The sequence below is a fragment of the Rhinatrema bivittatum genome, chromosome 5 (assembly GCF_901001135.1).
Source record: "Rhinatrema bivittatum chromosome 5, aRhiBiv1.1, whole genome shotgun sequence".
Classification (NCBI taxonomy): domain Eukaryota; kingdom Metazoa; phylum Chordata; class Amphibia; order Gymnophiona; family Rhinatrematidae; genus Rhinatrema; species Rhinatrema bivittatum.
The window spans coordinates 246,794,899-246,817,587 of NC_042619.1; the positions used below are offsets into that span (position 1 = coordinate 246,794,899).

Below are 22,689 nucleotides of genomic sequence, written 5' to 3' on the forward strand. Positions count from 1 at the left end.
AGGGTATAAAATCCATGGAACAATAATGAATGAAAAGGAAAGTTTGATTGTCTGGACACTATACTATTCCAGAACAAACTCATTAGAATGCTTTTGTTATGATGGAATAGTAACCACAAGTTCACATGGCCTTCAGCTAGAAAATTCAAGTGCAACCTTTGCACACTATTGTTTAAAGATTTTTTTATTCTCCTTTTCATTTTTTAAAAATACATTTGTTAATTTTACATCTTGGATAAGGCTAGAGTATGTGTATAATTTGTGCATGCAGACTTGCAGCCAGCATTTTCAAAGGGAACTTATGTGCATGAATTAGCTGTGGGTAATTGATGTAGGGATGTGCATTCGTTTTTAACAAAATAGACAATGGCAAAGAAATTGTCTTTTGTCGTGTTTTAGGAGTGCCCCAAAACGAAAAACAATTGACAAAATTTCATGGAATTTCATGTTAGTGAGCACTAACTATAGTTTTCTTATTTACAGGCTTAGAGACAGATTTGCAAAGGGTTATGCACGTAACCCCGAAAACCTGCTCCTGCGCGCGCCGAGCCTATTTTGCATAGGCTCGGCGGCACGCACAAGCCCTGGGATGTGCGTATGTCCCGGGGTTTTGAAAAAGGGGCAGGAAGGAGGCGGGGTGATGGGCGTGGCGCTGGTCCAGGGGCGGGACCGAGGCCTCCGGCACAGCGGCTGTGCCAGGGGATGGCGTGCAGGCAGCTGGCCAGTGCGTGCAAGATACGCCTGCCAGAGGCAGGTGTAAATAATTGAAACAAGGTAGGGGGGTGGGATTTAAGTAGGGCTGGGGGGGGAGCGGAAGAAAAGTTTCCCTCCGAGGGAACGAGGAAAGCCATCGTGATTCCCCTAGGGCTCAGTGCATTCAAGGTGCACAAGTGTGCACCCCCTTGCGCGCGCCGACCCCAGATTTTATAAATGCTCGCAGCAGTGCGCGCATGTTATAAAATCGGGTGTACATTTGTGCGCGCCGGGTAGCGCACACAAATGTACCCCGCACGCGCAGATTTTAAAATCTGCCCCTTAGTGCGCACTAATTTCATCTTAGGGCACACTACCTAGTTTTTTAATTTTGGAGTTAGTGCACCCTAAGTCCTATTAGGGTGCACTAACAAAAAATGTTACCAATAAGTTAAAAAGTGTCAATTGGGGAGTATAGTAGTTTGTTAACTAGTTTGTCTCCCCAATTGACACTTTTTAACTTATTGGTAACATTTTTTGTTAGTCTTCCTTGTCTCTCACTAACTAAAGTTAGTGCATGCTAACAACTAGTTAGTGCGCCCTAAGTCCTATTAGGCACACTAACTCCGAAATTAGTGCGCATTACCTAGTTTTCTAACAGTGTGCACTAACTCTGAAACGAGGAAAACACAAAATAACTACCTCCTGAACAGTTGTAAAAATGAAATTTGACAATAAATGCCCCAAAACGAGTTAGTGCACCCTAACACGAAAAAAAAATCAGTGCACATCTCTAGTAGGCCCTGTTGCTCCCGTTGGTCGCAGACGGGCCCTCTATTGCTCACCTTTTTCCTGCCTGGCTCAGTTCCTTTTGGGAAGATGACTGCCTCTGCTTCTCCAAGCCGACCCTTCCAGTGTTCCCAGTTCGGCAAGGGTGATTGCGTTCAACATCTTTCTCCTGGAGTCACCTAGGGCATGCACTCGCGTGCGCAGCTCCATCCTTTACGTACTTCATGGCGGGAACCTTGGGGGCATCCCCATCGCATGACGTCACAGGCTCTGATATTTAATCTCCATTCATGATTCCTAATATGAGTTAACAAGGTATCTTCCATGCTGATCTCGCTACGCTACCAGACGCTTCCACTCTGTGTACTCTCACTCCAGGATGACTTAGGTATCCGCTCCTCGGGGACCTTGCCTCACTCCTCTACACACTCCGGGGTTATCTGCTACCAACGAGGAAGCCTAAAGGTACCCGTTCCTCGGGGGCCTTGCCTCGCTCCTGCCTACCCTCTTGGGTTGCCTACCTCCTACAAGGACGCCTAAGGTACCCGCTCCTCGGGGGCCTTATTTCATCCAGGACCTCCACTCCTCAGGGGTTCTCTCCTACTACAACTACCAGCATCAGTGTGAGTACTACTGTTCCAGTTCTGTCTCTGCATTGTCTCATTTCTCTCTTCATAGATCCTCGGCCTACCCCGCACCACTACCGGATCTACTCTCACTGGCCTTTCCATCTAGGCCTGGGTTCTTGGCCTACCCCGCTTCGCGGACCACTACCGGACCCATCTCCCTCTCAGGACCTGGTGAGACCGTGTACTGCCTTTCAACTCTAAAATCTTCAGATGGAACATTACCATCTACGTTGCAGTATAACAAAGACTCACTTTCTCTGTGTCCATCTCTGCTTAGAGCTAGCCTATTGCTGCAAGACCCCGCAGGGCTCAGCCCTGTGGGATGTGCCATCTCTTGCAGCGACCAAGGGCCCACACCTCAATGTCCAAAATACATTAGGCACCTCCTTTGAGGAGGGCATAACTTATGAGGGTATGACTTCTGCACATTGACAGTAACTTTAAAATAAACGCGTCGGTGCTCATACGCATGCATATGGGTGCACAAGCGGGCATACGGTATAATTTTAAATTATGCGCACAGTTGCGTATGCATAATTTAAAATATGCCTACTGCGTGTAAGTGAGCTCCTAATTTTAAGCAGTTATTCAAGCAAATGTACTTTGCCTATCTTCCTTAGGATTTTGTCATCTTTAACGCACGCAGGTAAGCGGATTTTAAACATCATTGCGTGAAAGACATTCACAGTTTTACCAAGTAGTCCATCAGTTTGCCCAGTCTATCTCAAGCTCATCCAGACTCCTCTGACTCTTCAGCTTGCAATTGACCCAGACCCCCTCATACTGTCGCGTTAGTCCTAAAAAGTGATTTCTGCAGACTTGCACCTCATCAGAAGCAGCAGTAAATATACGCGGCTAACAAGTCGCCACGCGCTGTGGCCTCCGGTTTTAAAATATGATTCATGCGCGGAAGTGTGGGCCTCCGCCTTGGAACGCTCATGCTCTACCCTTTCCAGCCCTTTCCTTGTAGCTCGTGTTTTAATTAGCAGCTTTTAAAATCTGCGTTGTCCACACACTCGCATATATGGGCCTTTTAGCACAAGCAGAACTTTTACAATTTAGTCCATTGTTTTTAAAATCTCTGCAGAAGTTCCAACTTCGCCCCTGAACCTCTCTCTCCAGTTTGAATAAAAGCACCTGTGAAACCAGGGGTCATGTCAATACAGACAAGTGCACCGAGTCCCAGACTATTTTATGGTAGCCATTTACACGAATAAACCAGGTTTACTTGGAAATGGCTTTGAAAATAACCCCCAAAATGCCCAGTCTGACACTAAAATAAGCTGGCTACAGGCCAAGCATACATTTCTGATAGATAGAGCTTCTTACTGCAAAGGGAAAGAAAGGAGTCTCGTGCCAGGAAATATATTGCCTCTCACTTTCCATATGCAAGCCATACTTATCCTCAGTTGTTTTGTTACTATAAATTTTATAGACTTTCTCAGATAACTCTTTCATCTTTGCCATATTTGGCACTGCCAGAAATATTTATTCCTTTATCCCTCCCCCGTTGCCCCCCCCCCCAAATGTAACACTTTCTTCGGAACTATTACGTTTCCAACCCAAGCTCAAATCCTCTTTTCTCCAAAAATACTAAAAATTCAATGGAAGCGGGTTATCTGAGAGAGACTATCCTACAATTGGCCAAAATCTTCAGAGGGAAGCTGTGTTAGTCTGGTGCAGCAAGAAAGACAAGAGGCAGGTGCCACCTTATAGAAGAACCAGTTTATGCAGGCATGAGCTTTCGAAGACAGAAATCGATGGAGTCTAACGAAGTGGACTCTGTCCTCGAACGCTCATGCCGCCATAGACTGGTTCGTCTGATAAGGTGCCACCCGCGCTTGTCATTTTAAAACTGGCCCCTATGCCTTGTTTGAGGTATGAGCTTGGCCACTGAATAAAAATTGATGAGAACAAGAAATATTGGGGTACATACTCAACAGCTTAGCCACATATTTATAAGGCTTATCCAGCTAAATTCTAGCTGGATAACAAAAGAACTGAAAAATGAAATTTGAGACCTATTTCAGTTAATTTGTAACCTATCATTAAAATCATCCAATGTATCTGAAGATTGGAAGAGGCCAATGCAACCCTGATAATTTAAAAAGGGCTCCAGGGTGATCCAGGAAACTACAGACCGGTGAGCCTGAGTTCATTGCTGGGAAAAATCGTGGAAACTGTTATAAAGAATAAAATCACAGAACATTTAGATAGACACGGTTTAATGGGACACAGCCAGCAGGGTTTTATGCAAGAGAAGTCTTGTCTCACAAATCTCCATTTTTTGAAGGGGTAAATAAACATGTAGACAAAGGTGAACCAATAGATGTAGTGTATTTGGATTTTCAGAAGGCGTTCAACAAAGACCTGCATGAGAAGCTCCGAAGAAAACTAAAAAGTCATGGGATAGGAGTCGATGTCCTTTCGTGGATTACAAACTGGTTAAAAGACAGGAAACTGAGAGTAGGATTAAATGGACACTTTTCTCAGTGGAAGGGAGTGGATAGTGGAGTGTCTCAGGGATCTGTACTTGGACCGGTGCTTTTCAATATATTTATAAATGATCTGGAGAAGGGTATGACAAGTGAGGTAATCAAATTTGCGGATGACACAAAATTATGCAGCGTAGTTAAATCTCAAGCAGATTGTGATAAATTGCAGGAGGACCTTGTGAGACTGGAAGATTGGACTTCCAAATGGCAGATGAAATTTAAAGTGGACAAGTGCAAGATGATGCATATATGGAAAAATAATCCATGCTGTAGTTACACGTTAGGTTCTATCTTAAGCGTTACCACCCAGGAAAGAAATCTAGGCATCATAGTGGATAATACGTTGAAATCATCGGCTCAGTGTGCTGTGGCGATCAAAAAAGCAAACAATGTTAGGAATTATTAAGAAAGGAATGGCAAATAAAACGATGGATGTCATAATGCCTCTGTATCGCTCCATGGTGAGACTGCATCTTCAATACTGTGGGCAATTCTGGCCGCTGCATCTCAAAAAAGATATAGTTGCACTGCAGAAAGTGCAGAGAAGAGCGACCAAAATAAGTAGAACAGAATGGCTGCCCTATTAGGAAAGGCTAAAGAGGTTAGGGCTGTTCAGTTTGGAGAACAGATGGCCGAGGGGGAATATGATAGAGGTCCTCAAAATCATGAAAGGACTTGATCAAGTTAATGTAAATTGGTTATTTACTCTCTCAGATAATAAAAGGACTAGGGGGGCACTCCATGAAGTTAGCAATTAGCTCATTTAAAACATAAAAGAAAATTATTTTTCCCTCCGCACATAGTTAAGCTCTGAATGTGGTTACAGCAGGTAGTGTAGCTGGGTTTAAAAAAGATTTGGCTAAGTTTCTAGAGGAAAAATCCATAAACTGCTATTAATTATTAAGCAATAGTAGTTTGTAATCTATCTAATGTTTGGGTACTTGCCAGGTTCTTATGGCCTGGATTGACCACTGTTGGAAACAGGATGCTGGGCTTGATGGACCCCTGGTCTGACCCAGTATGGCATTTCTTATGTTCTTATGTTCAGTTAAGGCGGGAGCATTCCTGGGTGGAGCGGAGTGCCATAGGGCAGGTCTAAAGTTAGCCGGATACCTCATATCCAGCTAATTGAATATCCCAGTTAAGTTAGCTGCTCAGTGGCTGAATATTTACCCCATTGTTGATAACAAGATGAGAACATCAAATGTTTGAATCCTAATGCGCACTTTTATTAGACACCATTTGTCTTGCTCTGATTAAATTCTGATTGATGAGATAGGCTAGTAGGGGTGTGCATGGAACATTTTATCATTTTATTTTGTTTTTTTGTTTCACTGTTTCCTTTTTTCATTTTGTTCTGTTTTGTTTCGTCTACTAAAATGACGTGGAAATAAAGAAAACAAAAAGAGCATGACACAAAGAAAAAAGTGTTAGGTCCACCCCACCCCTTCCCTCATCCCCGGACTCCTCCACTTCCCCACTGTGCCCTTTCCCTCATCCCCGGACTCCTCCACTTCCCACTGTGCCCTTCCCTTCCCTCATCACCAGACTTCTCCACTTCCCCACTGTGTCTCTTCCCTTCCCTCATCCCCGCACTTCTCCACTTCCCCGCTGTGTCTCTTCCCTTCCCTCATCCCCGCACTTCTCCACTTCCCCGCTGTGTCTCTTCCCTTCCCTCATCCCCGGACTCCTCCACTTCCCCACTGTGCCCTTTCCCTCATCCCCGGACTCCTCCACTTCCCACTGTGCCCTTCCCTTCCCTCATCGCCGGACTCCTCCACTTCCCCACTGTGTCTCTTCCCTTCCCTCATCCCCGGACTCCTCCACTTCCCCACTGTGCCCTTTCCCTCATCCCCGGACTCCTCCACTTCCCCACTGTGCCCTTCCCTTCCCTCATCGCCAGACTCCTCCACTTCCCCACTGTGCCCTTCCCTTCCCTCATCCCCGGACTCCTCCACTTATCCCATCTGAGCATCTAAGAGACATGAGCAATCCCCAGTTGCTCCTGCTCTTCTGGATCTCTGTTTCAAAATGGCACCAGTGTGCCCTGCAGCTGGCATCATTATGTTCTTCGGCGGTACCTCTATAAAGGAGGTACAACTGTACCTCTGTACAACAAAATGTTGCTGGCTTCAGGGCCTGCCAATGCCACTGTAAAATGGAAACCTGGTGAGGCAGGAGCAACTGGAGATCACTCCTGCTCCTTAGATCCTCACATGGGACAAGCGATTGGGAGAGGTTCAGAGGAGTCCAGGCTGGGGGCACCATGGAGTTGGGGGGGGGGGGCATTGGCAGTCATTTGAAAATGAAACAAACAAAAACAATGAAATGTTGGTTTTTATTTTGTTTTCAAGGCAAAATGAAATGGAACCAGAAATCTTGTTGAAACTTCCTGTTTTCTATCAAATAAAAGCATATTCCTTAAGAACAGTAGATCTATACTAACAAGCCGATTCAGATATAAGATCTTCAGACACCTCATGGCATGCAAAAATTATTCCGTTCAAATAAGAACTTATTAAAAAATGTGCGGCTCGAAGACAGAGAGGACCACTTGTACATATCAAATGGCCATGTCTTCATTTTCTCTTTATCTTGCATATATCCCTCATAGTCCTTTAAAAAAAAGAAAGAAAGTTTGTAAGCTTAACATGCAGAGTATGTTGAAAGAAGGATTTCAGAAAGTGAGTGGAAATACCCCTCCCCCATTTTAAACTGAAGCTTGATTTAGAACTTGTTCCTACGTTAAAGGCATGGAACGTATTCCTGGCACCCCGAAATGGAAATTCCATTACTTTCTAGCGAGCCGGCACTAAAATAGTTTGTCAGATAAATATCCATTTTTGTGCATTTGCTTCTCCATGTGCTGGTGGTTACCAGCCTGCCACCAAGTGTCACTCATGTTAGTTTATTTAATTAAAAAAACAAAAAAAAAAAAGTTGCTAGAATGAAATCATCCAGCCAAACTAAATACTTTTCAAATTATTTGCAGGCTAAAATACATGTGACTCTCTGTCATTACTCAGCCTGAACTCAGTTTGAAAAGTTCTTCTTGGTGTGCAAGTCTGTGCCCAAAACTGAAGTGGTCCTGAGAATAACCGTATTCAGAGTTATTTTATCCCAGCCTTTTCCTATGCCTGGGCTTTATATGGTTGGCTGGCTCCGCTCCTGCTTTCACCCATGGAATTCTGCCTCCTCTGGTGACATGTGCCTCTGGAAAAGGGTGGATACTACCAAGTAAGAGCAAGAAGTCAAACATAGCTGCTTCTGCTTCAGTAAAAACGGAGATAGTGCTTTAATGGTAACAAGGGTAAAATCCCAAAGCACTTCCACATCTCGCACATGCACACACATGCATCTGTAAGCCCACACTGGATTCCCCATAAACTCGATACTTGGTTAAAAAAAAAACCAACAAAAAACCCCAGAAATTCCAGGTCTCAACACAGAAAAATAGGGTAGGAAAGGTCAAAGAAAATCTTCATCAGTTTAATGCAATCAAACTGATTTCATAAGGCCACCCAAGTCTTGTCTCAGCATTGTTTCACAAACATTCACTTAAAATGTTGATTTCTGTCTCACCTCACAGTCCCTAATGCCACCATTCAGCTCTATTCACGTTGGCCATTATTATCCTTGGCGTATAAAAGTCCCTCCTTTGTAGATAAGCACCTACAAAATTAGCTCCTAGCAAGATGACTAATTCAGTATGGCAGTCACACCTTATGATGCTGCAGCCATGGAAAGAAGATTTAGCACTGCAAGACATAACTCTGGAGAAGATAACCAGGCTGTTAGACCCACTTCTTAACTGCCCTTGACTGACTGTCCCAAGCTGCTTCACTCAACTCTTGGGAGGGGGCTCTCAAGATGTTCTGACACCCACAGCAGCACAAGACCTATGCATTTCTAGAGCATGCTTCAAATAAAGATAGGGTGGGAAAGCCCGAAAGAATACCTTCCAGTTTCAATTGGGAGCAGTCTTGGATCTGGAAGTGACTACAAAGGGTTTTTTTTTCTGCTGTTCAGTTTTACCAATAATGATCCTAAAAAGCATATCTGACTGCAAAGCCAGGCTACTACTAACAGCAAAATTCTTCATCACTGAAATTACTCTCCCAGGAGAACCTAAAGTGCCTGCCACCTCCCATGAACAGGTGTGAAACAGGATGAACTCCACCCCCATCCCCATCAGTTCTAAATCTTCCAGCAGAAGCTAAAGCAACAGCATCCAACTCATTCCTGTCTTTCAAAAACATAAATACATTTTTCAAACTTGTATATTTGTGTGTCGAGTGTAACACCCCTTACCTCCAGCATAGCGTCCTGCTCCATGCTACATCCCAGGGCTGGGCATAGTGCTTCCAGCACACAGGACCTCCTGTGTCACTGGCTGATGTCATCACATCCTGTCTAGTACACAAGGAAGTTCTCTGCAATCAGCCACCGCCTCAGCATTCAGCAATAGCTCTTCCTGCTGAAGTCATTGATGCTATGTTCCTGCTTTGTCCAGCCTTGCCTTACGTTGCTTCTGCTTTGTCCAGCCTTGCTTCTGCCCTGCTCTTCCTTGCCCTGCCCTGCTTCGTCTTGTCATGCCTTCCAGTTAAGTCTTTCCTCAGACTGTTCTTCTGTTGCTGACCAGGGTATTGTGTTGTAATGCAAGAGCACGGCACCTGATCTCAGTACTTTATATCTCAATTAGAGCAGCTTTGTGTAAACCAGAGACCTCCCCTGGTTTGATACAACAATGGAATATAGATTTAAATAAAGAATGGGATGGTAAAGATTGGAAATCAATTGTTGTAAGGGGCAAGAGCTGCTTTATAAGTTATTATATAGCATTTACCATACTCCTGGGATTTTTTATTTTTTTTTGCCAAATTCAATGAATCTGGGAGAGAGTGTTGGAGGGAATGTGCGCAGGCAGGGACGTACATGCCTAGGTAGTGGGAATGCCAGAAAGTGCTGGCTTTTTGGATAGAAATTACAGATTGCGTTTCAAGTATATGTGCTCAAACGCTTACGCCGGACCCTGCCTTATATCTTTTGGGACAATGGTCGAACAGGTGCAGCATACGAGGTCATCGCAGACTAGTGGGCTGGTTCTTATTTATTTATTTATTTGATGAGTTTTATATACCGTCATTCGGAAATGTCAAAATAACGCCATCATAAGGGTTTATAAAATAAGGTTATAGGGATAAAGGGGTTGACAAGGGGTGTAAAAACATAACACATTATTAGGCTTAGTAGTAAACAAATTCATGCTTAAGATCAAATTAACTTAAGATACTTGTGGCACGATTTACAGTGGCTCAGATGTGGAAGCCAGCCCCAACGCTTACCTGCTGGAAATTATAGGTCGCAGATATTGCTCAGATGGAAAAGCTCCCCTATCTGTTAAAAGACCAAGCTGATCTTTATGATAAAGAGTGGGGTCCTTACTGGTTATGGAGGGGATTGAAAGTTTCTTGCACATTTATACCAAACTCGAATGGAGGAGGGAAGCAAAATTACCAGTCTCAATGATTATGTTTCTCAATTGTATCTGTTTTGTACTTGATAATGGCTGAAATCTGATGTAGAGTGAACCTAATTCCTGTTATATAAAAAAAAAAAGTCGAGCACCAGGCATTTAGCCTGGTCCACCTTAAGACAGCCTTAAGGGAATGCTGGTTGCAAAGCATTAACCCTAGGGAGAGGGATTAAAAAGTCAGAGCCCAGAGAGGATAGCGGGCCCCACACACAAGGAGAAGGAAACAGGAGCTTTGCTAAAGCTAATTGTAACCCCTCTTTCACTAGGGCCACCTTAGGAGGTTGCAGATGTGATGAGCTACCCCTGCTGCAGCCCCGGGAACAGTCATGACCCTCTAGGGGTTGCCAGTTGGGGAGCAGAGAATTCTCTGGGAGGCCCAGGGGGAGACTTACCAGATTCAAAGTCCAAAGTCCACACTTGAGTTTTGGTTCCAAAATAGAATTTTATTGTAGATCCAGAAAAAAAACAAACCAAACTCTTAAGGCATGTCTCTCCAAATGACAAACCGCATACAGTCCAAAAAATAAATACAATCAAAACCCTCACTCTTCAAAGTAGCTTCTTTGGGAATGAGAGGTCAAAATCAGCTGCAGCCCCAAGGCTTTTGGGACAGTATTCTTCAAATTAATATTTTTCCTGGGAGCTTCCCCAGCAGAGAATTAAACCCCTTCAGTCAGGGATTCCTCCCTCTGGTTGGCTCTTAGGAATCTTTATCCAGTTTCTGGATTCAGTCAATTTCTTTTCTCTAACTCCTCGGATGCCTCCAGAGTCCTCCAATAACTCCCTAAGACTCCTCCAGACTCCTCCCAAAATGGCTGTGTAAGCATCTTTATAGATTCTACTTAAGCCATCCCCTTTGGAGGAATGAACCTCCCCACTATTCACAACCCTACCTACCCTCTTTCCATCACTCAGACCTTGCATGAACATGTAGCAAATCTCCCTTCTACCCCTTCTTAATAGAAAGGATACTTGCAAACTGCAAGAGCTCTGCAAAAACAGAATTCACAGACCTCTTGATGACGCCAGTGAGCAGGAACCCTCTAGCAAAAGACTCTTTAGTGACCATAGGTGGAGTTACATACATACATTTTGTTTCCAGCACTGCTGAGGTAAGCAGGCTCTTGGTTGTTTAATATGCCTCTAAATAATAAAAGTCTACAGAAGAATAGCTCAGTCCTCCAGCTACTGTTGGATCTAGAGGGAATCTATGATTAAGATCCCAATTGTATTGACTCATTGAGGCTGACAAGGCCAGAACTATGCAGTTAAAAATAAGGCTTTAAGTCCCTCTTTTATATATGTATGTGTGTGTGTGCCCTCTTTTTCTAGAGATATATAAAGAGCAATAATTAAGAAGAGAGTATAGAAACTGTCATTTTATAGGATTATTCTCAATGCTTTACCTTATATGTAAAAAAGTAGAAGTGAGAAAGTGTATTTAGAGCTGAATTGTAGCTGCACAGGCAGGCATTGCATCCTGAATGTTTTGTGACAGCAAACCTCTGTGTACACGCAAAAGGCTGAATTTTAAAATGGCAGTGCGCGTAAAAATCGGCTTGCGCATGGCAGGGCCCTGCACGTGCATTTTCCAAAGGGCCCAGCCAGACGCGTAAGTGCCGATATGCGCACGAGCGCCAGGCCCTGAAAAAGGGGCGGGGACAGGGAGCATGGTCTGGGCGGGGAAGAGTGGGACAGGGCAGAGGCCAGCCGGGACAGCAGCCATTAACTGCTGTCCTGGGGAAGCAGGAGCCAGGAGCCAGCCGGCACACGCAAACTACTTCTGCTCCAGAGGAGCAGTAAGTCATAAAATAAAAATTTTTTAGGGTAGGTAGGTTAGGGATCGAGGTGGAGAGGGGAAAGGGAAGGAAGGTTAGGCAGGGGGGTAGGGAACTGCGTGTAACTGCATTGCTGCGTGTAATTTGGTAAAATTCCCCCCCCCCCCAGCGTGCGCCGCCCACATATGCAGGTTTTAAAATCTGGCACGCATGTGTGCGGGACCAACGGATTTTATAATATGCGCGGCCCGGCATGTGCATGTTATAAAATCGGCCCAGCCATATGCTAGCGCCGGGAACTACGCACACATAGACGCGCACATGCTCCTTTTAAAATCTACCCCATATTGAGTAAAGGGAAATGGTTTGACCGCTATGAGATGGAATGTCTGATTTGATTATTTTCACAGACTTAGCAAGGGAAAGCAGGGAATCTACACTACGTCTTGGCTTAAAGGGTGAAATGTATCTCTAGTATGCACATTATATATTTGCATAAGTCCTGTAACTCTATACATAGAAGATGGTGAGATGATAGGAAAGGTTTGGGTAGGAGTGTGTACGGGAGGGGATCAATAGGGGAAAGTGAATGTGATGGATGAAAATGTATGTGAGGATGTTTGCCTGACCAGAAGGGAAAAACCCAGAAAAATGTGTAGGAAGTGAAACTGGATGAAGGGGGAAAGGGATATCAGGTTTCTACCTTCTTTGCATATCATTAAACATATGTCAAAAGCTGATCTACTGTACATTAGCCTTTGCCCTTTTATCTCTACTTTTTTTCTTTTCCTTTTTCACTCCTGTTTTATTAGCATATAGTGGTTTGTGTTGAAGGTACTTTGCATGTATTTTAATAGTAAATTTAATAAAATCACGTCTCACAATAAAGTCAAATGCCAGGAAACGAGGAACCTGGTAAAGCAGCGATGCCTCCTCAACATTATACATCGAATGCAAAGACATATTTCCTAAAACTGTGGTGAGAGAGTGGAATTCTATCCAAGAGGCCTGGAAGGGAAGTAGAAGTAGTAAGAAGAATTCAAGTATCGTGACTGGATCATCCTGTGAGTAGAAATCCCACTCAGAACCGAAAGATGAAATATACAGCGAGGTAAATATTGAAAAGTTATCCGGCGAGGGAAGTCAGCTGGATAAACATAAGCGTGGCTGGGCAGCTGAATGTCCCTGGATAACTTTCATTCAGCCGGATACGTTTATCCAGCTAATTCTAGACCTGCTCCGATCAGTGTGAATATTGCCACTTGTCCAGTTAAGTTGGCCGAATAATTAGTCGTGTCCCGGCATGTCCAAGTCCCACCCACCATTTAGTTGGATAACTATTTAGCCAGATAAATAGTTATCCAGCTAAGTAGTGGCTGCTGCACTCTGCCAAATATTTAAGCGCTGCCCCTTAGCAGGATAAGTCCTAACTTCTGTGGCTTAAGTGGCGCTATCAGACCTCCCATATGCACACCCAGTGGAGGAGGGACATAACGAGGAAAGAACAGCGGTTTAAGGAGTTCTGACTAAAGGAGTGAGAAACAGAAACCAAACCGTGCACCCGTAGTCTAATACCATTATGGACAGGCCTGGATTTGCCAATAGGCCTTTGCCTAGGGTGGCAAAATTATAGGGGGGGGGGGGGGGGAGGCAGTAGGCCAGCTGAAGATTTGCTGCCTCCCCAGTTCTGCACTCTCACTCAGCAGAGAATTGCGTTCAGATTCTGCCCCAACCCATCTTCTCCCAGTGCAGAGAACAAGGAAAGAAAGAGTGAGACTGGAAGGGACAGAGCAAAGAAAAAAACTGCTCTGCTCCCTATTTCAGCCCCTCCCATTCTGTCCTGTGCAGGAAACAAGAAGAGGTAGGCGAGGCCAGGGCATGCAGCAGGGAGCAAAATCACTCTACCCCTAATCCAGCCAATGTTCCCTCTGAGGATTGGGTTGCTGTGTGCAAAAACTTTTACTCGTGAGCAAATATTTTTGGTTTCATACCCTGTAAACGTAGTGTTTCTTTGATGCAAAAAGCCAATCAATTTTATGCTCTCAGCAGTCCAATCTTTAGAGGGAACATTGGAGCAGCACGCACACAAACTTTCTCACACACACACAAAGTAACAGACTTGCAAATTCACTATACATGCTCACACATACATGCTCATTCTCACAAACACACACACTCGCTCTCATTCACTCCCCAGACTCTCACACACATGCACACTCATTCAATTCTCCTCCTCTTCCACACACAGACACACTTATGTCAGTAAATGAAAATCCTTCACTGCCAAACACTTTGAGAAATAACACAAACCCCTCAGGTCTCAAACAGCAACTGCGTTATCTATGACATGGCAGCAATGCAAATATTATACCATGCCCTAGAACACTAATACTCCATCTACTGGATTTTATCAGAACAAAGCCCTACAAAAAAAATGTACATGCCAGTAGAAATACTGCGCCTCAGTTACACATGCAGAACACAGACAGAGTCTTACCTAACACAGAATAAGGGACTACAAATTAGAAACAGAAACATGCAGACAAAAATAAAATGGAAAGCCCAAGAAACCATAAGAACATAAGAAAATGCCATACTGGGTCAGACCAAGGGTCAATCAAGCCCAGCATCTTGTTTCCAACAGTGGCCAATCCAGGTCATAAGAACCTGGCAAGTACCCAAACACTAAGACTATTCCATGTTCCATTGCTAAGGGCAGTGGCTATTCTCTAAGGGTCGGATTTTAAATGCCCTGCGAGCGTAAATCCGGCCAGAATTACGCACGCAGGGCCCTCGCGCGCCGGCGCGCACACAGCCCCGGGACGCGCATAAGTCCCGGGGCTTCGTAAAAGGGTGGGGGGAGGGGGCGTGTCTGGGGGCGTGTCCGGGGTCAGGGGGTGGTTTGGGGCGGAACCAGGGGCGTTTCACCGGCCCGGGGGCGTGGTCGAGGTGTCCGGACCAGCCCCCGGGTCGGGTGATGGCGCGCCAGCAGCCCGCTGGCGCCCGCAGATTTACATCTGCTTTCAGCAGGCGTAAATCTGCCAACAAAAGGTAGGGGGGGTTTAGATAGGGCCGGGGGGGGGGGGATGGGTTAGGTAGGGGAAGGGAGGGGAAGGTGTGGGGGGATGGAAAGAAAGTTCCCTCCGAGGCCGCTCCGATTTCGGAGCGGCCTCGGAGGGAACAGGCAGTGCACGCCGGGCTCAGCATGCACAGGTTACACAAATGTGCACCCCCTTGCGTGCGCCAACCCCAGATTTTATAAGATACGCGTGTCTAAGCGCGTATCTTATAAAATCCAGCGTACTTTTGTTCACGCCTGGTGCGCGAACAAAAGTACGCGCTCATGCAAATTTATAAAATCTGCCTCCCTGTGAACTTCATAGCAGGTAATGGACTTCTCCTCCAAGAACTTATCCAATCCTTTTTTAAACACAGCTATACTAACTGCACTAACCACATCCTCTGGCAACAAATTCCAGAGTTAAATTGTGCGTTGAGTAAAAAAGAACTTTCTCCGATTAGTTTTAAATGTGCCCCATGCTAACTTCATGGAGTGCCCCCTAGTCTTTCTATTATCCGAAAGAGTAAATAACCGATTCACATCTACCCATTCTAGACCTCTCATGATTTTAAACATCTCTATCATATCCCCCCTCAACCGTCTCTTCTCCAAGCTGAAAAGTCCTAACCTCTTTAGTCTTTCCTCATAGGGAGCTGTTCCATTCCCTTTATCATTTTGGTAGCCCTTCTCTGTACCTTCTCCATCGCAATTATATCTTTTTTGAGATGCGGTCTCACCATGGAGCGATACAGAGGCATTATGATATTTTCCGTTTTATTCACCATTCCCTTTCTAATAATTCCCAACATTCTGTTTGCTTTTTTGACTGCCGCAGCACACTGAACCGACGATTTCAATGTGTTATCTACTATGACGCCTAGATCTCTTTCTTAGGTTGTAGCACCTAATATGGAACCCAACATTGTATAATTATAGCATGGGTTATTTTTCTCTATATGCATCACCTTGCACTTATCCACATTAAATTTCATCTGCCATTTGGATGCCCAATTTTCCAGTCTCACAAGGTCTTCCTGCAATTTATCACAATCTGCTTGTGATTTAACTACTCTGAACAATTTTGTGTCATCCACAAAATTTGATTATCTCACTCGTCGTATTTCTTTCCAGATCATTTATAAATATATTGAAAAGTAAGGGTCCCAATACAGATCCCTGAGGCACTCCACTGTCCACTCCCTTCCACTGAGAAAATTGTCCATTTAATCCTACTCTCTGTTTCCTGTCTTTTAGCCAGTTTGCAATCCACGAAAGGACATCGCCACCTATCCCATGACTTTTTACTTTTCCTAGAAGCCTCTCATGAGGAACTTTGTCAAACGCCTTTTGAAAATCCAAGTATACTACATCTACCGGTTCACCTTTATCCACATGTTTATTAACTCCTTCAAAAAAGTGAAGCAGATTTGTGAGGCAAGACTTGCCTTGGGTAAAGCCATGCTGACTTTGTTCCATTAAACCATGTCTTTCTATATGTTCTGTGATTTTGATGTTTAGAACACTTTCCACTATTTTTCCTGGCACTGAAGTCAGGCTAACCGGTCTGTAGTTTCCCGGATCGCCCCTTGAGCCCTTTTTAAATATTGGGGTTACATTAGCTATACTCCAGTCTTCAGGTACAATGGATGATTTTAATGATAGGTTACAAATTTTTACTAATAGGTCTGAAATTTCATTTTTTTAGTTCCTTCAGAACTCTGGGGTGTATACCAACCGGTCCAGGTGATTTACTACTCTTGAGTTTGTCAATCAGGTCTACCTCATCTTCTAGGTTCACCGATATTTGATTCTGTCCATCTGAATCATTACCCATGAAAACCTTCTCCATTACGGGTACCTCCCCAACATCCTCTTCAGTAAACACAGAAGCAAAGAAATCATTTAATCTTTCCGCGATGGCCTTATCTTCTCTAAGTGCCCTTTTAACCCCTCGATCATCTAGCGGTCCAACTGACTCCCTCACAGGCTTTCTGCTTCGGATATATTTTAAAAAGTTTTTACTGTGAGTTTTTGCCTCTACAACCAACTTCTTTTCAAATTCTCTCTTAGCCTGTCTTATCAATGTCTTACATTTAACTTGCCAACAGTGGAATATTGAAGAAAGAACAAAATATAAATATGTAATGCATATTAAAGATAACATATTCCAATCATAACAATTCAAAATAATTTTATTTACATTTGTTGTCTGATCTTATTTTTCTAATCTGTTGGTCCCAGGCTTTTTTTCCCCCATGTTCCCTTTCTCAGTCTTTTCCCAATTCCTTTTTCAGTGTCTCTCTTTTATTCTTTCTTTTTTTTTTCTCCACCTGTCCCCTCCCTCCCTCTCTCCACACCCACACACTGGCAGTCACACACACAGGCTGTCACCCAGCCACATACACTCACATCGCTTCTCACCCACCCACGCCCTACACACAGCCTCTCTCACACACTCATCCACATAGCCTCTCACCCACACATACAGAGGATCTCACCCACAACCAAACACAGGCAGTCCCCCCACCCCACATACACACAGCCTGACTCTCCTCAGACACCCAGGTACTCATCCACTCACACAAAAGCAGTCACCACCCTGGCTCTCACCCGGCCAAACACACACACACAAGGGCCTGGGCTTAGTCTTCAGCCAGCAGTGACCTGCTAAGTTGAGGGGTGGGGGCAGCAGCAGCAGGAGTGGTGTTTATCCTAACTTCATCTCCTGCTGCCGTGGGGCTGCTCTCATGGTAAGAGCTGCAAGACTGTCCCCACGGCAGCAGGAGATGCCATTTGGATAAATGTGACTCCTGCCTGGGAGGAGGTATCGGGGGGGGGGGGGGGGGGGGGGTTGCCGCCACTGATTGGATTGGGCAGGGTTTGGTTTATCCCTGCCCAATCTGATTCCTGCGCATGGGGTGGGGGTGTACAGCTTAGAGGGAACAGTGAATCTAGGACCTCTTATCATTCAGGGACATAAGGGGAAGTGGTGGAGCAGATAGAGCAGAACAAAGAAGGCTGTGCCTTAGATGTTCTGCTCTGTTGTCTCTTGTCCAGGGAGTGAGGGGTGGGAAAGGGGGGACAACAGCAACAGCAGTGCCTAGGGGTGGCAAAATCCTAAATCCGTCACTGATTATGGAATGTGGAGCAGGAACACAAAGTGAATTGAGAATTACATATATGATAAGAACCAATTGCTAGGAGAACAAAATCACTAATGAAGGGCTAAATAAATAAACCAACTGACAGATGAATGTTGATCTATGGCAAATCTACTGTATGATCTTTATTGAAACAAAAAAAAGGAGGCTCAAAAAATGATCACATTAAAATACGGTCATAACAAAATTTTATTTATTTTTATTTAACTCTTTTCTATACCGACTTTCATGTTCTCGATCATATCAAATCAATTTACATGGAACATGGGGTAGGAACATTAACGTAAACAATAAAAGAATAAACCAAAGTTACAATAAACAGGGTCATGTGAACTTGGGAGCTGATGTAGCTAGAGACTATGGCTAGAGGAAGAGAAATTGTCAAAACTTAACAAAGGTGAATTGAAGACACCTTGAGCCATGTATGGCGAGTTCTGTCTTGTCTTATTGGTGTTTATCAATAAATTAGCTGAAATGAAACAGGCTGATGGCAGGGGATGGGAGAAGGAAAGGGAGGGAGGGACAGGGATGGGAAAGGGGAAGGGAGGAGGGAGCGGGGAGGTTAGAAAGGGGGGGGGGGTGGCTGAGTTAAGGGAATGCTTGTTGAAACAGTCTTGAGATTTTTCCTGAATGTCAAACAGCAGGGTTCCATTCTGAGATCCGGAGGAATGGCATTCCAGATGGCTGGTCCCGCTGTCAAGAAAGCCCGTTCTCTGGTGGATGTATGAAGGGTGGTTTTGGTTGTGGGGGTGTGCAGAGTTCCTCTGTAAGCTTCTCTAATGGGTCTTGTAGCTGTCTGGAATCTCAGTGGGATCTGAAGGTCGAGAGGGAGCTGATTGTGAATGGTTTTGTGGATGATGGTAAGGGCCTTGTGCAGGATTCGGTAACTTATAGGGAGCCAATGCAAGTTCTTGAGGATGGGAGTGATGTGTTCTCTACGGTTGGTGTTTGTCAGAATTCTGGCTGCCGCATTCTGGAGCATCTGAAGTGGTTTGGTGGTGGAGGCGGGGAGACCCAGTAGGAGGGTGTTGTAGTAGTCTATTTTGGCGAAAAGCGTGGCTTGGAGGACTGTCCTAAAATCATGGAAATGGAGGAGTGGTTTGAGTCTTTTTAGAACTTGTAATTTGTAGAAGCAGTCTTTGGTTGTGTGGCTGATGAATTTTTTTAGGTTCAAACGGTTATCGAGTATCGCTCAAGGTCTCTTACTTGAGTGACCATGATATTGGGAAGGAGCTGCATAGTCTGGTCGATGTGGTTGGGCGAGATGAGGAGGAGTTCCGTCTTGGCTGAGTTGAGGACAAGGTTTAGATTGGTGAGAAGGAGGTTGATGGATTGGAGGCAGTTTTCCCAGAATTTGAGTATATTCGTTAAGGATTCTTTTATGGGGATCAGAATCTGTACGTCGTCGGCGTATAGATAATGTTTTAATTTTAAGTTTGTTAGCAGCTGGCATAGGGGGAGGAGGTAGATGTGAAGAGGGTGGGCGACAGTGGCTATCCTTGGGGGACTCCTAGTGATGATTTGATGCTCGGGGATTCTTTGTTCTTAATGTTAACTTTGTAACTTCTATTGCTAAGGAAGGACTTGAACCATCTAAAGACCGTTCCTGATATACCAATGTCAGATAGGCGATTTAGAAGGATGGAGTGATTCATAGTGTCAAATGCTGATGAGATGTCGAGAAGTACTAGCAGGAATGAGTGTCCTTTGTCAAGGCCCATGATGATATGGTCCGTGAGGGAGATAAGGAGTGTTTCCGTGCTTAGTGATTTGTGGAATCCGTATTGAGTGGGATAGAGAATTTTGTGGTCTTCTAAATAGTCTGCGAGTTGAGTGTTGACCAATTTTAAATGTCAGGAGGATTACAAAGAACAAATTTAAGGACTTTCATACAATTTTAAGAATACAATTCATCGATTTTTAGTACGTCCAGTTCTAGCCTGCCTTTCATTCCTTGTCTATGAAACTAAGCTCTTGTCCTTGGTTCCTCTCTGAGCTGTATTACAGCTCCCTCCACCCTCCCCCCTTTCATCTCTGGCTGCCCAAGTTATGGGTCATCAGTCATGTCACAGACCATTGATTTCCCTCCTGACATTTAAAATAGTCTCTTTCTTCATGGATGTCAGTGTTTGCCTTCTTCACATACTTGCCATTTGGGCAGGCCACGTAGAGATTAGTTTCTAGGATTCTGATTAATAGGGATTATCAAAGCGCACATCCTAAGCTCCCAAAGTAATTTTAAGCAGCTAGGTTTATTGGAATACTAATGAAATCTCTAAAAGATTTTGGCATGTTGTTTTGTAAGGCAACAATCATGCATGCAATCATACTTTTTGTTTTAAGAGTTTGGTAAATGGGAAGAGACTCAACTATCCATGAGAAGACCAATGATTATTCTTAAGATGGAATCATTTGTAATTTAAAAGTATGACATTATATTTTCCACTGCTGCCATCTCCACACCATCACCTATCACCAGTTTAGACAATGGACCAGGCCAACTCATAAATAATTTGAAACCACAGGATTCATCACTGGCAATCATGGTTTTCTTAATGTAATCAGGGCTATTTATGTAGTGCATGCATTTTGTATCTGTGACATGAAACTTCAGTTCAGCATCTGCACAGCACTTCTGGCATTCACAGAATTATTCATATTTAAAAATATTAATAACAAACGACATAGTCTATGCCAAGTCCGCCTTTGCACATCCAAGTAGGCTTTTATATGGAGGAAAAATGGCAATGCTGTCATTTCCCGAGCATTAATAAAAGCTACAAATTTACTTTCCATGAATTTGATTCAGTTGCTGTTAGCTACAGAACAGCTAGTACAAAATAAACTGCTTAATACTCCCAAGTTTATATTACAGGCCTTTAAAAAGATACTAAATATATATTCCCACTTTAAAGCCATGTGTTTTCCAGGAATTAAATTCTAGACTGCTTTTTATACTAGTGGGTTGCACTATAGAAGTGCTAGTGGGTTGCACCATAGAAGTGCAACCCTCTAGCACAGAGCTTTCCAAAGTGTGTGTCGGGACACATTAGTGTGTCGCCTGTAGTGTGGAGGTGTGTCGCCCGGTCCACAGGGCCGGCGGAAGCAGGGAACTATAGCAGGAAGATCGGCGGGCAGTGGTGGAGCTTACATCACCACGGCCCGAAGAAAAGGGTCACGTTCACTCCTCCTCCTTCCTGCCTGTGCAGCCCTGGAAGAAAAACGTTGCCGGAGCCGCGTGGGCAGGAAGGAAGAGGAGCATCTGCTGCGTACAGAAGAAGAGCAGCATTAATGGGCCGTTGCGGATCCCACGTCGCGACGGCCCGAGAAGAGGAGGAAACCCGATAGCAGGGCCACTGTGGATCCCACGTCGCGGCAGCCCGAGAAGAGGAGGAAACCCGATAGCAGGGCCGCTGCAGATCCCATGTCACGGCCAGGGAAGATCAGGGCCTCTGAAGAGCCCATCCTTCGGCAACCCGTGCAGAGGGACAGCATGTGCCAGTGAGAGCCTGTGCTTGAGCAAGAGAGCATGTAGGAGTGAGAGAGCCTGTGTGTGTGAGAGTGAGACAGCATGTGCACGAGAGAGACAGTATGTATGTATGTATGTATGTATGAGAGAGAGGCATGTGAGAGTGAGAGCTGTGGATGTGTGAGATTGCATGTGAGTGAGAGCCTGTGTGTGTGTGAGAATGTGTGAGATAGCGTGTGAGAATGAGAACCTGATTGTGTGTTTGAGGGAAGACAGATGGAGAGAAAAGAAATAGAAAAAAAGACCCTGTAAAAGGAATTGGCAAAAAAACAAGAAAGGAAAGGTGGAAAAAAAAAGCCTGTGACCAACCGATTAGAAAACTAAGATCAGACAGCAAAGGTAAAAAAAAAAATTACTTTTTAGTGATTGGCACATGTAATCTTTGGGAATGTGCAAGAGTAGCACTTTCTCTATGGAGGAAGTGGAAGCCTGCAAATATTTATTATGAGATAGGTTGTGTTGTGAAACATTTTATTTATGTATATATTTAAGGAAACATACATAAATTGTTCAAATACATTTTGTTCGTTTAACCTTTAACTTCTGGTTTGCTGGTAGACTGAATTACTGTGTCACGAAATTATGTTTGTCTAAAAAGTGTGTCACCAACATGAAAAGTTTGGAAAGCTCTGCTCTAGCAGTTCCAGACCCAGCTACTGACAGCAGGGAATTGTGACATTTTCAGAAATGATGACTAGTACTACAATGGAACTCCTTGCATAATTATATAGTAAGAAACTGGGCATAACCTATTATATTCAGAGGAACCTCATAGCAATGGGCTTTGTGCTGATATCAAGGAGCATGAATGACAGTGCTGAGTTATCAGTGTCACTCTCTTATATTTTTCATTTTTCATAATTCAAATAAAATAGATGCCAAAATTAATTGAACTTAGCTCAGCTCAAAAAGCTGCTTCTTCAAAATTGCTCCAAACACGGCCCATGTTTCGGCGCTCTGTATTCCTGCTTTTGGGGGAAGGAATTGCTCCAAGGTGCTGCAGTGCTGCGAGTTAAGT

At 44.2% G+C, this 22,689-nt stretch overlaps 2 long non-coding RNA genes across 4 annotated transcripts in view; one reads left to right on the forward strand and one right to left on the reverse strand.

Annotated features, from left to right (window-relative positions):
* LOC115092626 overlaps positions 1 to 9,063 on the reverse strand; it is a 156,501-nt gene extending 147,438 nt beyond the window's left edge. The window contains exon 1 of the long non-coding RNA XR_003857042.1: positions 8,918 to 9,063. This is a non-coding gene — a long non-coding RNA (uncharacterized LOC115092626). The remainder of the gene's footprint in view (positions 1 to 8,917) is intronic.
* Positions 1 to 22,689, forward strand: part of LOC115092625 — a 54,096-nt gene that overhangs the window by 9,851 nt on the left and 21,556 nt on the right. Inside the window, exon 3 of one of the 3 annotated variants that reach the window (XR_003857040.1) lies at positions 2,161 to 2,216. The exons of the other annotated variants lie outside the window; for them this stretch is intronic. This is a non-coding gene — a long non-coding RNA (uncharacterized LOC115092625). Of the gene's footprint in view, positions 1 to 2,160; positions 2,217 to 22,689 lie in introns of those variants that run through there. 3 annotated transcript variants of the gene reach the window in all.